Raw genomic sequence first — 14280 nt, 5'->3', positions numbered from 1 at the left:
ACCCATAGCTGCTTTCTTCTTGAATCCAGTAACCAGCAACAAGACTTTCATTTTCCAAGCCACCCAAACCATGTTGCATCCTGAACACTGATGGAGGTTTTTGCCACTTCCTTTGACTGCACCAGTAAGCTGCAGCCTTCCCAGCCTCAAACATGGGCTGCAGCAGCCGCACCATGAACAGAAATAATTTTGAAGGACAGCTTTGAATCTCTGCCTTTATGAAGAGTCATTCAGGGCTCCCATGTCCCTGCTTGTTCTTGTCAGAGCCCTCCAGGGCTCAGGATGCACAGCTTCAAAGTGCAAGCAATTTCTGAGAAGCGGAATTGAAAAGAAAAGCTAAATCTAATTTAAAAAAAAAACAAACCACAAAACCAACAACCAAACACAGACAAGTGTTTCTTTAGTTTCATATCTAAATTATTTTTACATATTTCTTCTGCTTTTAAGTACTCCCCTTGCTGAGGATCTAAAACGGATTAATTCATTGTGTATACACATTAAGCTTCCCTGTTTTAATATACCGTTTATTAATAAGGAAAGAACAGATTTTCCACCTTGGTATTACAGAATTTACACAACATTTCACATCCAATCCAAAAACATTTGTGGTGTTTCTTTCAAAAGTTGAAGCTGGATAAAGAACATATTGTCCTTTATGGAGACAAAACCTTTCATTAAAGGCCCTTACAGTCACAAAGGATCAGCCACCTAAACCCAAGTGTCATTGTTGGCAGAGCATCCATTAAAACAACTACTAGAACAGGATATGACATGTGAATGTTTAGCCTGTGGGAAAAAAAAAGAAAAAAGGAAAAAAAGTATCAAATGTAGAAACATAGAAATGTCAAGGGTGAAAGAAGAACAGGGGCCTCCTGCTGTTAGAAATGTCTCCTCTTGCATCACACTGGCCTGTGAGAGCCATGCATGCAGAAGCACCATGGAAGTTCTAAGAACGGATGAGAAAGCACCCTTTCTTGTGAAATACACTGTTTTCCCAGAGACCATGCCAATTCAGAGTCAGACAGGAGTAAATGTGCAAAGCTGTCTGAGGAGAGCTGCAAAGCCATGTTGTTCTGCCTGTGCGTTTGGATGTCAAGGCCCCCGGGACACGCTGTACACTGCGGCTCTGCAGCGCCAGGGAGAACAGTGCTCACCCAGCAGAGAGCAAAGCCACTGCTGCAGACACTGTGCTGGTGCTCTGCTTGCTCCAGTTGCTTTGGGCAGACTCTAAGGGAATAGTTCATTTGTTTTCAATCTCTCCTTGGTTTCTCTAGTCTGGGATATTGACCAAAAGGCACAGAAAAATGTCACGTGGACAATAAACTGCCTATCTAAAAGAATTAATATTGCTGCATTAAGCCCCCAGGGTCTGGGAGGTTTCATACAGGTACACAACTGGACATTAAGCTCTGAAAAATGAGGCTGGACAGAGTAAAACAAAATTATGTTCTCTCCAGCTGGACATATTTTATAACCTGTCTGTCTGCCACATTAAATGGAAGAGAGGAAAGACCAGTTGGGACGTGCACCTAAGCTGAGATCTTCTGATCATTCCTCTTTTTTCCCCTCTTTCTACTCATATATCTGGAGACTTTGAAAACTAGGTGCAGGCTGAGGCTGGTTATGAACCAAAACAAGGAGAGGGCTTTTGTGGACATCTGTGCTTGCTTTCTTGTGGGACTTGTCAGAAAAGGAGGCAGGGTGCATTTTTACTGGAAGGGGAGATTAATCATCTAGGAGATGCAAACATAAGAGAAAAGAAATAGTGTCTGTTGAGACACTTCCAGCTACATTGTGCCCCTTGCCCAGCATGCTCCTGGCCTTGAGGGCAGGCTCAGAACCCAGAGGTCTCCAGGGCACTGAAAAAGTAGATCTGCAGGGGAATGGTTGGGTGCCAGAGACTGGCACCTCCTGTGCCACTGCCAAGGCAGCAAAATCCTGCACACAGCCACATTCTTCATAAAATTACAGAAAATGTTAATTTATAGCAAATCCTTCCCAATTAAAGACCATAAAGCTCCACAGTTAATCAGGCTGATTAAATGAATTAAACTTGTTAAGAACAGTTTTATCAAAACATTTACATTTCTGCTGAGCAGAAATTCATGTGACTTTGAGCTGCAAAGTACACAGTTGCCATGAGAGGACTGAAAAGAGGATTGTGAACATTAACCATGTAAAAAATCAAGCCTACCACTGCTTCTCCTAGCATTCACTTAAACAAAGGAGTTCCCTGGTCCATTAATTTCATAACCATGTCAAGTATCTCCTGCTTTCTGGAAAGAGAAGCATTTTTTACCATCACTGGTAGGAAACATATGGATCAAAAGGTGGGGAATTCATCCCCACCTTAAGAAACCTTTCCAAGCCAAAGTGCTGCAAGGGATCCTGGGAGAGCAGCACCCCTCACCCAACCCATGGTGTACACCCATGGCACTTGTCCAAGTAAAATGATGGCCTGGGTCCGAGAGCACCTATAAAGAGACATGTCCGCAAGAGTATACAACACGCACGTGTCCACAGCTCTCTGAAAGATTAAAGTAACACAGCAGGGGACTTTTACCTTGTGTATAAGTCTGCTCAGCTTCAGGCCCCACAGACATGGGTCCAATAAGGGCCTTAGATGTCTAGCTTAATTCAGACACTCATCTTCAGTGTCATCCAGCCATGGAGAGGTGTAGTGCTGAGAGGAACTGGATATTCAACCGGTGCCCTAGGTCCTTCAAAAGAGAGCAGAGCGGTTGGTGGTGACATCCCATTTACCCGTGCCACACCAGGACCCACCAGCCCCATGTCTTCCCAGAGCCTGACTTGATAGGGCTGAGCTGGGAGCAGACAGACCTGTAATGGCTCGACATAGGCTGAGCTGGTATTGAGGGTTTTCTCTGAGCTTACGCAGACAGAGGGGCACCCTCTCACAACACTCCACACTTCCTGTAGGATAAATAACATGTGGGATTTGCTGTCTGTCTGCTCACTGTAGAGAAAGTCATGGTGATAGGACTTACACAGAATGCCTCACTCCTGCACTGCTCAAATACAACAAACCACAGCCAGGGACAAGGTATCTAACCACACACCAGCAGACATGCCTGTCACAAATGGGTAGCCCATGCAGAAGGCAGGTTAGTGTAGGCTTCAGATCCTTCTCAAATACTTAGGGCCACCTCACCAATGGGTTTTCTTTGCTGCTCAACATGCACTGCTCTCCATGGCAGGTAGTTTGAATGTAGCACTGTACCCACAATAATGTCCTGAGGATTCGGTGAGACTGCACAATTCCAGCTAAGAAGGCAGTGAAGTGGGAACAAGCATACTTAGAAGATCTGCAGGTTCAGCATTTTGCAGTGAGTTCTGCTAAGGCAAAGGCAAACTTGGCATTGCTACTTCATCTTCTGTGCCATATGCTTTATTCATCTGAGAGTTGTTTTTCCTGCGGGGGAGGGTGGACTGGCAGGTATGGAAAGAAATTCATTAAAATTACTTTGGTCGGTTCTTTGTGCTGGCCACCATCTCCATTTTGGTTTTTATTTCTCATGCCCAGAACAATCCTGAAACAAAGGCATCCTCTCCTGGAGCACAGTAAATACTCTCAAAAGGAGTGCCTGAAAGGCCATGCTCCTTGGATGAGCCTGTAAAGGCTACAAGTTGTGGCCAGAGTATTTATAAAGAGTGGTAGAAACCAAGAGACTGATAATAAAAGTAACACATGTTAAGAAACCAACTATACTTACATTCCATGCAGCAACTGGGTATTGGCAAAGGTACCATCTGCTTATGTGCAAGCCACTTGCCTGGTTTTGCAACAGCAGGTTTCTCAGATGATGCTTGAACTGTGCTACCTATTCCATTTTGCACTGCTTGTCAGATAAATGGCAGCCTTTTTAATGGAAAGACAGGCATTTGATTATTTTAGGTCCAGGGATTCTGGCCAATTCCTTCCCAAAAGTGGCTGGGGCTGAATAGCCAAAGAAAATTTAAGCATTTCAACTTAATTATACTTAAACACTGCAAGTCACAACACAGAAATGGACAGAAGCCTGAGGGGTAGCAGAAATCTCCAGGAAAAGGACTTTTCTGTTCAGTGAAACTGCCAGCAGCTCCTGATAATGGCCATTACAAATGTATTTCCATGTTCTACCCTTTTAAAGTATATATTATTTTCAGTTTAAAAGAAGTCTGCATTCATTCTTGAAGTCCTGTGATGTTTCTGCACCCAATGGTTTCCAGGTCTGTCCATAGGCTGTAGCAAGTTTTTGTTTATCCATACAAGACAAAGCTTTGAAGGGCTCAGACCACAAAAGTAGAAATCAAATAACTCATGAGCCACAGGCAAACAGGGTGGGACATTTGGCTCCCACGGCTTTGGAGAAGCTTCCAGTTCACTGCCAGTTTGACGCAATGATACTGGGTAGCCACACAGACAAAGCCATTTGCCTCTCCTTTCCTTAACTGTGAGGTTAGGTACAAACCCCTTCCTATTTCCACCTCTAATGCCCACAGGGAAGAAACAGTCAAAAATGTTTCTTTAGAAAGACAAAAATTGCATAGACATCCCAATAAATGGTCTTCAGGTACGTAGTGCCTGTTTCACAGGTTGGGCTTAGGTGTCATTTACAGATTAGGTTGAAATTGAGTCCTTTCATATTCTAATCCAAAATGAATATACAAATGAAGTGTCTTCTGCACATACAAAGTGCATATACCATTCCAAAGCTTATACATGTCCAAACAATCAGCTCTTAAAACCTCTGCCTGAGTTTCAGCAGAATACATTAGTGCTGAGAATAACCAAGGGCTGAACTTCTCCAGAAAGGCCTTGCTCACCATTTTAATACATTTCCCTTTCCATATATCCAAACTGTCAGCCTGCTCAGACCCCAGGGAGTGCCCAGTGCAACTGTCAATGGAGACAAATCATTTCCCAAGCTGGAGACATAAGAACCTGTAAAGCATTTCTTTCTCTTTCTGTTAAAAGATTGTTTTGGATGTAGTAATGAGGAGGAGTGTGTGAGGTTTGGTTTCTAGTTAATGATCTCTCAAAAAAAAGTTTCTGAAATGGGGGATTGGGAAGGAAAACAGCATCTAACAGCTCCTGCTGGGACATGGACAATGCAAGGAAACATTTGGAAAAATAATCCATAGCAGTTGCTGAAAAGGGCTTAACAAATGGAAAAGAAGAGGTATCAAACTAAATGCTGGTTTATAAAATAAGAGGGCCTCATTTGGACCTGTAGAGAGGTGAAGAACATTGTGCCATTGAGCAGAAGGGAGATGGCTTTTCTCTGCAGTGTGTTACTGGGTTTGAGCCGTCCTATAAAACAGATAAAACAACAGCAGGCACTCGTGTGTCAAAGAGATGTTGGCTTATTGGAAAGAATTCAACAATGAACAACAATTGAATAACTGAAGGCAAGATTAAATAGCTAAACAGTACAGTTTGGATAAGTAAATCCCTAAGAGGACAGTAAAATCATTTGACGGTATCAACATCAAGGAGAGAGTGCTGTTTACAGAGCTCTAGATGAGCTGTAACAAGAAAGGAAAATACCCCTTCCTACAGAAAGGGAAAATGCAGACTGGACATTTGAGCTGCTAACTCTCTGCTGGTGACCTTCACAGCCCTCTCAACCCCCTGCCAAAACCTCATTTGGTGCAGAGGTTGCCAAGTGAGTCCCCTGGACCACTCACAGCCACGATGGCAACAACCTTCTGCCACACACACCACGTGTGCTGCACACCAGCAGGCTCCTTTCCCCCTGTGCCTGCACCTCCCACATGGAAAGAGAAAGCCAAAGTGTTTCTCTTCACAATTTCCCATCACTAAAATAACATTTCTCCCCAGCATTTGATTCAACAGCAAAGTATGAAGCAGCTGGTAGGTCTGCAAAACAGCGAGTCCACCTCTGGAGCCTGAAAATGTCACATTACAAGCACAGGTCAGTACTTGCCTGTAGCAATTGGACAACCGGATGCGTAGCAGCAGGATTTCACACACATCCCTACATGTTTTCTGGTGGGGCCATCCACAGTGCCAGTTTCTAATTTCCCCCTGTGAGCTCTGTCTGGAGTTAAAGCTGCTTAACTCTTCCCATTAGTGATGCCTTGCTCAAGCTCAAATACACCATGCTGGATGTCTGCCTCAGGCCGACTCTTCTGGTAATTTTCAGCTAAAATAATTCAACTGTCTCCTGGAATAAGATTAGAAAGATATATGTTAGTTTGCTCTGCTCAAATCAAGAGATCAAGCGTGTCTGGCTTCAGAGGCTGGTAGTGATACTCAGCCAGGGAAGGGGGATGCGCCTTTGCGAGGGTCCTAAGTTCCCCCACCTGTGGTCAAGTTACAAGTTATACAAAGCCTCACTCTGCATGTGCCTCATGGGGACTTGTTTGAATTTGGTAGATGATTTATCTGAGGACCCCATCTGTTCTGGTCTTGCTGCAGGCCAGGGACACAGGTGCTGCCTACTATCACCAGTGCCAAGGGCTGCCATCGGCTCTGGCCTTGAAGGTGAAGTAGGGATCCTCTCATTCTGCACAGCTGCAATTAAGCAGGACAAGGACCTTTCCCCACACAATCTCATGTCCCCTGAGAACTGTCTGTCATGGGCATCAAAAGGTATAGAGTTGTTGTCTGGAAAAAAAAAGAAGTATTTACATATGGATTTTAATCCTCTAGCTAAAAGCAACACTACCATGGCTCCTGTGCAGATGGGACTCAGCTGGCAAGTGTTATATCAATCATGTCTAACTGCTGAGTGCTTGACCCTACAAGCTTCCCATACTTTCAGTCTATGCTAGGTTTGTGTCATTTCCTTGACTTACACATGGCAAACTGAAACAAAAATGCAGGAATCCCATTCCATGTGACATCACACTAGCTACCGCATGACTCACCGGCAGGGCTGGCTCTATTCTCAGATGTTAATTCCATCATGCTTGAAAAGTAGAATAACTGGGAATACCAATAGCCCAACAACCTCTGCTGAGGGAGCAAGCAACAGTGACTCACAGCCTGTGCCAATCACTTCCCCATGTATTGCTGACAATAGACAATTACTGCACAGCAGAAATCCCTGGGTTCTCTGTACCCCAGGTTCTGCAGGAGGTGTGATCTGGTGAGGACACTCCCAAATCTGACTTCTTCTGGTCCTTCTGGTGCTTCCAGCCTGCCTTCTGCCTTGGTCCTGCTCCCATATCCACCTACACGTGACATTAGTTCCCCTCTCCAGGCAGGGGGCCCTCAGCCTTTGCACTGCAGTAGAGTTCCCTCTCTCCTTCCCGCCCTCCCTCAGCCAGGTCCTAGCCCTAGCCAGCATCAGCCTTCCTGCCTGTTCACCTCAATATCATCAAAGGAGCACATCTGGGTGCACCTCCAGGCTCTGGTGAACAGCACTGCAGTGACCCTGTCAGCACAGAAAAGCAATGTCTAAGAGCTGCTGCTCGGCAGCAGTGTGCTTGCCCTATCATCATCTGTGATTCAGCACCAGACTCGAACTAGTCTCCACTGAGCAAGTGTCTTCAGAGAGTTCAGATTCTAAGTCTTAAGAAGTTTCTGTTGAGTGGTTGAGATTTGAGGCCCTTTTTTCTCTATGGCTTCTTAGTTCAACTTATTTCTTTTTCCCCCCATGAAAAACAACCAAAGATGCATTGCTGATATCTGCCAAATTTCAAGCCTCTCCTGCAGAGGCAGAAAGTGATTGAGTTCATCAACAGATCACTTTAAGAACATGTTTGAATATGAAGGAAAAAATATTGTTTCTCTCATCTCTTTCTTGTCAGCAAACAAAAGCATATTTCCTGAAGCTTCCCAGATGCATTCAGCCTGAGACAGAATGGCTAAGTGGTAGATAAAGTTTTCAGAGGTTTTCAAGCAGCTGAACACTTGGTCTTATAAGAAATGTTAGATAGTCTTAAAAACAGACAGAGTCCACATCAAAGTCATCAAGTACATGTATTTTAAATTGAGCTTCTGCTGAGTCAGGAGTAGAGATGAACAGAAAATGCATTAATTTGATGGTAAATTCCCCAAATTTGTAACTGCTTCTGTACTTTGTAAGAAGACCATGGTGAAGAGATGTGTTTCCTTCAGAAGTGCTCATGCTCTGCCACAAGCTGCCTAAGCAGAGGCTGGGATCTAAATGAGCTTGATAAGTGATTCTCCCCAGGACCTCCACTCCAGGGCACCAGGGCTCTCCAGGAACCCACTCTGGGACCTGGAGCTGTATTTTCCCACTTTCCCAGCAGTCACAGACCTCCAGGGCAGGCATTCTGAGGGGTGCACCACAAGGATGCAGATGCCAAGCAGATGTGTTGCATTGCTCAGTGCTCGACTGGGAGCTAGACACACAGAGCTGCTGGACTGGGTAGGGGAGCAAGGGCTCCAGCTTTTCAGATTTAATGTGTATGTGTGGATTATTTAGGGCCTGGAGTAATGGGCACCCTCAGTGAAGGGTGCTGCCAAACAGAGGGAAAGCTCTGGGTTGTTATTTTGGATCAGGCCAGGAAGGTCACATCACTTAGCAATCATGTTATGGCATGAACTAATAAAAGACTCAGCCCATCTCCCGCTCTGTCACTGCTGAGCATTTCCATCTCTACATCACACACACACCTGCACACACTCTCCCTGCACAGGGCAATCCCACCAATACCCATCATGGCACCACACCCTACATCAGGCCACTCTTGCTCATGATGCGTGTGTGCAGAATGTGCAATGCTCTGCCACCTCATTTTCAAAGCACAGGCAAAGCCTGGTCCCCATTTGTTTATGCAGAGACAAGTCTGCAGACAGATGGGCTCAACCTGTCCTTCCTTTCTTCCTTCCTTCCTCTTGCCTCCCACCTTTTCCCAAGAAGGCCCATTGCATGCTTGCACCTGCAATGGTGCCACAGCACTTGCCGAAACACCTCCTCTCCTGCTCCAGGGATGTTTTCGCCTGTGACCAACAAGCTGGTGCTGGTGTTTCACAGTGCTGCTCTCCAAGCCCCTCTTTCATAGCCACACCACGATTCCTGATCTTTGCAGCTGGGAACCTGCTTATTTGTTATCCTTTGCTGACAGAAACAGAAAGGAGTGGAGGTGGGGTGCAGGGGGCAAGAGAGAAGTGTGTTTTCATTTCTGTGCTTTTGATTTTGTCTGAGCAACATAGAAAAGCTGTCCTTACACCAATGGTGTGGTCACTGCTGGGGCAGCAAGGGCGTGAACAAGAGGGCCTGTGAGCCCTGCAGTGCTGCATGAGGTGTAGTGGTAACACTCTGTAAAGGGAACCCATGCACAAGTTTTCATGTGAATAATAAAAACCCAAGCCTCCTCACTCTTCTCAATGTTCCAATCCCTCCTCCTGTTTTCTCTATAATTCCATTTTCATCTCTCTCACTTCTTTGTACCCTGATTTTACAGATATCACTCCTTTGGCGAAGAGCATCCCTGTGCTGAGATGATGAGTTTATAAGCAAAGGGCTGCAACAAATGCCTCGTGAAGCCCAGCCAGCAGGCCCCAGCCCCCTTCTTCCCCTCCTCAAAGTTCACACGGTTTAGTATTCAAGCTTCCTGCTGCCTGCCCAGCCAGCTCACTATTCACAGGCGAACTGCGCTCCTCCGCTTGGCTCCCGAAGAAGAATAAGTATAAAAAGCCCTGAAAGTCTTGCTGCTGAGCCAGCAGGAAACTCAAACTGCTCTGAGCATGGGAACCAAGAGAAATGCTGTGGCCAGCACAACAGGTATTGTTTGGGAGGAAATCCCGGCAGCAGACACAACTGCCTACGCACACACAGATATATATGTATATGTTTAGTGAGGGTTTGGCAAAAGGGAGGGTTGGGGAAGTGTATGAGGGGAGAAGAATAGATTAGCAGCTATATCCAAGAAAGAATAAGAGAGCTGCCCAGCCAAGATAAACAGCTATTTCACTAGCCAAAGAACTGACCCATTTGCCACGTATTCAAACCATGTGGGGCCTCAAAGTAAAGTGATGAGTCTGGCTTTGGTCTCTTGACATTGGGTTTTTAACAAGTCTTTCTATGTCCTGGATTTTGTTCACATCATGAGTGAGTTTATGAGGCAAATGTCATGTTTCTCCCACTTGCTGTGTTTTGATTTATGTCAGGGAGCATTTTTTAATCTGGATTTCCTTTGAGTGAAAGGAAATGAGGAGATGGACTCCAGGAGCACAACTCCTGCACTCTGGCCTCTAATGAGCACCCAGTCCCTGGGAACCAGAACTGAGGCAGTCTGGTGTAAAATCCCTGACACAGCAAGTGCTCAGCACCAAATAGCCACCTCTGTGAATCAGCTTCCCGATGCACCACACCAGCTTCTAACCATAGGCACAGTCTATCTGCAAATATGGTAAATTTAAGTGCAAAAAGAGAAGGAAGAAGGAAAAACTTGAATTACATAAGTTCTTTTTTTCAGTGAATAAAAAGTGAATAAAATTGTCGTAAATGAGCTGACAAATACCACAGTCACAGGGATCACAACAAGAAGTTTGACAAGATTATGGAGATCTAGAAGTATTTTAATTATTATGTCTTCCAGTCTTTCTTGACAGAGATGCTCCAAAGAAATAAACCTGAGAGCAACAAGTCATTCCACCCAACTCAGCACCCCTTGCAATTATTCTAAGGAGAAGCAGCTGTGAAAAATGCCCATAAGAGAATGTGTGGCCCCAAGTCTTTGGATAAACACCAAAAAACAGTTTGGAAACCTGGCTGAAACAAGCTGATTCTCCAGAGTCTATAACACCAGTGGAAAATGTGGCTAAGAGCTTACCTCTGCTACTAACAGCTTTCCTATAATAGGTTTTTCCTGTGCTATCTGGAAGTTCCAGGCTGCTCAGGACTTCTGCAGTGCTCTTACCCCTGAAAGTCCACTGCAGAGTCATGGCAGAAGGAGGGAGATCTGAACTCTTACCTCCTAGGCTCCCAAACGAGAAGCCCTCCAAAAAGAAAAGTATCTTAAAACTCTGCTAACTGCCTTAGTGACCCTGGCATGAGCACTTAGCAGAGATGAAGGCCTGGTGAGCCGAGCAGTAGGAAAGGCAGCTGGTTGGCTCACAGATAACCTGGGATGTTCAGAGCAGCCACATGAAGCCAAGAATAGAAAATGTGACCAGTCCTTTGTGGCAGAAGGGACAGAGTCACATGCAGGAGATTTTAGTAAGCAGTGTGAAGCTCAGAGATACTCACTAGCATTTCTCCCTATGATGGGCACCTGGAAGAAAACAAAGCAGTCCCCTGGGGAGCAGCAGCCCCTCAGCCCCAGGAGCTGAGGTTTCCATCCTGCAGGGTGGTGACATGAAGCAGAGGCACTCACTCCTCTCTTCACCTGTCCCCACTCAAAAGTACTTTGTGGAAAGGGAATTAAACTGCAGTACAGCATTTCTGCATAGCAGATGGGCTGCATCATGGATCACCCCTGCCCCAGGGAGTACTGTATGCACACTGCACCCACAGGCACAGCTGCATGGCTTACAAATGTGCCCTTGCACATTCGTAAATGCAGTGCTGATCACAGGGAGCAAACAAGCAGCCCAGAGCCTCCCAGGTCTCTGCAGGATGAGCAGAGAACGGCTGGCGCCACTGCAAGGGTGAAGGTCACCGAGTCATCCATGTCCTTCCCCGTGAAGCACAGGGACTGAGGGTGCAGGAAAAGAGATCCCATCTCCCCAGGGCTCAGGAGCAGAGGGAAAGGAGTGAAAGCCTCCCAGCAGCAGGTTCTCACACACAGCCTTGGCACGGTGCCTCCCTGCCGACCAGGAAAACTGGCTGCCATTACGTAGAGCCCCATTCAGCCTCACAGGCCCATTCAGAGCAGTGCTGGGGTGGACTGCCAGCGAGGGGGACACCCATTGACAGACTCCGTGAGCACTGCATAGACAGTCCCTGCCCGCCGGGTGGGACATCCGCCAGTGGCTGCATGGAGAAAGGCCCTGTGTGTTTGCCGGTGTTTGTTATGGGAGTCCAAAGAGGAGAACAAAACTGCAAAGCAAGACAATACTTCTAAGCTGAAGGGGAACATTTCTTCCCGCATTAATTATTTCCCATGCTATTCCTGGCAGTGACCTTCACCAGGAAGGAAAAAAAATGAGATTTGTTTTTATATCTTTTATCCGACTTCCTATACTAAAGCCTCTGGCTAGAATGACTCACATTTATATCAGCCATCACATTATATTACACTGTATGAGTGCTGCTACCTGTCTTGTGTTCCTCAGCATTAGGGTTCATTACCATTAAACCCAGCAATTTGCAGCTATATTTAAAACTACCTGCCTCAGTGGCAGTGTCCATAATACCCTTGTTTCATCTTTGGAAGTAGTACCATGAGGATTACATTTGAGACTGCTGGCGATCTGCCCTGGATTGAAGGGAAATTTTTCTGGTTCTGTGCAGAGAAGTGTTTGCCTGTTGCAGAGCAGGCACCTCTTCTCCAGCCACTTAGGATGAAATCACTTTTGTGCATCACTGGCCTGTTACATACCCACTTGCCCTGTTAGAGACTCCTAGCATTATTTACGCTCCCTGTGTGCAACAGAGCTGCATGCTAAAACCACGGCCCCATGGGGGGAATGACCCTCGTGGTTCCTCATCAACCACTGGCCCAGCTTCCCCTGCCCACAACTTACAGAGTTCTGTAGAAATTCCATTAGAGGAGTTTCAGAGACTCACGCCCCTCCCAAAGAACCTCCTAAAGACAGCAGCAGACTGGTTCTAGTTCTCTCATTTCATTCACACTTGGTTTCTTTCTCTGCTTTACAAACACTGTGCTCACAAAGCATCACCTTTGTCATGAAAAGTACATTTGCAAGCAGGTTACCTTCCAGACTTTTCATTCTTTTTTAAAAAAAGGCATTTGGATTGCAGCAATGGCCTGTCTCCTGCCAGAACTGAAGCTGTGCCAGGAGCTGTGAGAGTGCCCAGGGAGCATCCTAGCCCTCAGCTGCTTCCAGCCTAAAAGTGAAGCAGTCTGAAGGTTAAAAGAAGAATGTCAACTAGAGGTTTTAACATAATAATATATCTGAAAAAGAGTTTGATCTTCATCCTACAGAATCCCAAGGAAACCTAGTGAAAATGTAACCATCCCACAGAGTGTGGACCCTTTTGCCTGCCTCAGAAACACTGTTGTGTCCACCCTTGCTGAAAGACTCCTGACCTGCAGTATGAGGATGGAACCAATGCTGGCTGCTGGTCGTGCTGGGGCCCTGTTCCATCTCTGATCTGTGGCTCATGGCATGTCAGCACGGCCAGTGCAGGATGTACCAACCTCTTCTATAAACAAAACAGCACCATGAACCTTGGTGTGAAATCAACTAATTTAAGGCAAATTGCTGCAAGTGTGACAAACAGCAGGAGGTAAGGAAGGCTTAAGGGTACTTCTAAAAGTGTTTATTTCACTGACAGCCCCAGAAGAGGTCATAGTCTGGAGCTGGCAGAATGTTTTCAGCAGCCATTGTTCTTTCTTGTGCAGGTCCATGCGATTTTCCATGATGCAAGATCTAACCATTGGGCTTGAGGCTGTAGCACAGGATTTTAGTTCAAAGAAAAAAGCCCGAGAGAGAATTTAAAAAAAAATAAAAATGTATATATATATATGCTCAGGTCCCTAAATAAATAAAGAAACATGAGACATGAAAATAAATGCTGTTTTTCTTTAAATTTACTGCTGCTTTCATTCATTTACTGCTGCATGGAATATATTCAATGGCTTATTGTCATCCTGAAATAATAGGTATACATTAATATCCATTGCAAAACCATCCCTTCATGTTTGTAGGCTTTGTTGATAGAGGAAAGGAAGCACACAGGCCCTCCCAGGCAAGATCTTATTCACAGGTACAAACCTTTTTTTCAGTGATGAATGAATCCTTTCAGAAATGCTAATATCAGCATTTATACAAGGTGGCCAATGTAAACAGTAACTGCTGGTTCATTATTCTTTTTGTATCCTTTGCCAATTTACAAATCTTCAGAGTTAGTGTTGAAACAGGCACCGTTTTGTTGGAAAAGAGCAAAAATGCATTTAGGAACCAAAATCTACTGATGGGAATAGATGACATAACCTCAAGGAAGGGCTTTCCTGTGAACCCCACCAGTGCAAGAGAGGAGGAGAGAGATTAAGAAGATGGGGATTTTGATACTTGGATCATATCTCACTGCTTGCATTCCCCCAGGAGATTTAGTACTACTTCTGAAAGCAGCTGCCAAAAATATGCTTTGATGTATCTTTCATCTAAAGCTATCTGTATTGATAAACTATGTTTGTGCGGATGAAGCA

The 14280-nt window shown here is 45.3% G+C and overlaps 1 long non-coding RNA gene across 1 annotated transcript in view; it reads right to left on the bottom strand.

Moving 5' to 3' along the window:
* Positions 1-511: 511 nt before the first annotated feature.
* The window catches only part of LOC131577824 (uncharacterized), a 35907-nt gene continuing 22138 nt past the window's right edge, over positions 512-14280 (bottom strand). Inside the window, exons 2-3 of the long non-coding RNA XR_009277296.1 lie at positions 2564-6191; positions 512-786 (exon numbers count right to left, since the gene is read on the bottom strand). This is a non-coding gene — a long non-coding RNA (uncharacterized LOC131577824). The remainder of the gene's footprint in view (positions 787-2563; positions 6192-14280) is intronic.

Source organism: Poecile atricapillus, chromosome 3 (assembly GCF_030490865.1).
Source record: "Poecile atricapillus isolate bPoeAtr1 chromosome 3, bPoeAtr1.hap1, whole genome shotgun sequence".
In the NCBI taxonomy this organism is placed as follows: domain Eukaryota; kingdom Metazoa; phylum Chordata; class Aves; order Passeriformes; family Paridae; genus Poecile; species Poecile atricapillus.
Note: the sequence above shows the minus strand (reverse complement) of the source record. Positions and strands in the feature narration are given on the sequence as shown.